Here is a 1339-nt window from a genome sequence, read left to right on the forward strand (position 1 = left end):
CTTGTGCTTGTCTCCCTTGGTGATCCTAGGGTCCTCTGTTTCTGGACTGTAAGATGAACTAATCCCCCATTTTTGTTACAAAACTTCTATCTTTATAGTTGAGACAGTTGCAATTAGTCATGATAACAATTACTCACTATTGAATCATAAGGATCTTATCCCCATCGCTTTTCACCAGATCTTTCTAGACACGATGAAAACTATTCAGTGGGACTCTGCCTTCCCTAGCACACTCTGAAACTAAATTCCCTCTTGAAAACTTGTAAGCCAGTCACTTTGTGCCTTTATCACCCCCTCATGTTAGGTCAACATAACTCATAAGCACTGGGAAACCAGAAAAATGGTATAACTCACTTTATTGTGATACTTACTTTCTATTGGTGACCTGGAGCTGAACCCACAATATCTGCAAGATGTACTTGTATATAGCATTTTAACCACCAGGAAGGAAAAACACCCATCCCAATGCATGAGACTGGGGGGTATGGCAGACTTGGCTTTTTACAAGCCATTATTGTTTGAACTTGTAAAAACTTGCAAGTATAGCTTTTAAAATAAAAACAAAACCTTTTTATTGTGAATTGAGTGAAGGTTTACAGACAAGATCATCAGTTTAACATTCAAGGAATCACACACTTGATTTCATCTCAATGGTCACAATCCCCTCCATGTAACAATGGTTATTCAACTGCTTCCCTGGGGTTTTCATTTCCATTCTACCCGCCTCCCAACCCTTCTGAACTTTGTCCTTAGGTAAATGTTGCCCTTTTGATCTTGAATGTTGTCCATTCCATGGTGAGCATGCATTACTAGTGTTGTTTCCCCCCCACACACACACCCATATACCTTTCTATGTCTTGGCTGAAAAAGGAGCTTGATTTTTTTAAATAACAGCTTGATTGAGAGATCATTCACATATCATAACATTCGCTCTTTTAAACCTTACACAATTCAGTGGTTTTGAGGATAGTCACACAGACAATCATTACTGTGACTGAATTTTAGATTTTTTTCCTCACTCCAAGTAGAAGCCCCATCTGCATTAGCAGTGACTCTCAGCTTCCCACTCCCCGGAAACCACACCTCTACTTTCTGTCTCTAGAGATTTGCCAATTCTGGAAATTTCAAATAAGTAGAAAGTCTTTTATGATGGACTTCTCTCACTTAAAATAATTAGCAAGTATAACTTAGATCGGAGTTCTGGCATGGTGTGGGATAAGCACTTGACAAGATCAGTTTGAACTACAAGGTCGGTGGTTCAAACCCAATAGTTGCTCCTTGGAAACCTATACAGGGTCGCAATGAATCACAACCAACTCGATGACACTTAACAGCGACA

This window comes from Chrysochloris asiatica, unplaced genomic scaffold (assembly GCF_000296735.1).
Source record: "Chrysochloris asiatica unplaced genomic scaffold, ChrAsi1.0 scaffold00076, whole genome shotgun sequence".
Taxonomy (NCBI): Eukaryota; Metazoa; Chordata; class Mammalia; order Afrosoricida; family Chrysochloridae; genus Chrysochloris; species Chrysochloris asiatica.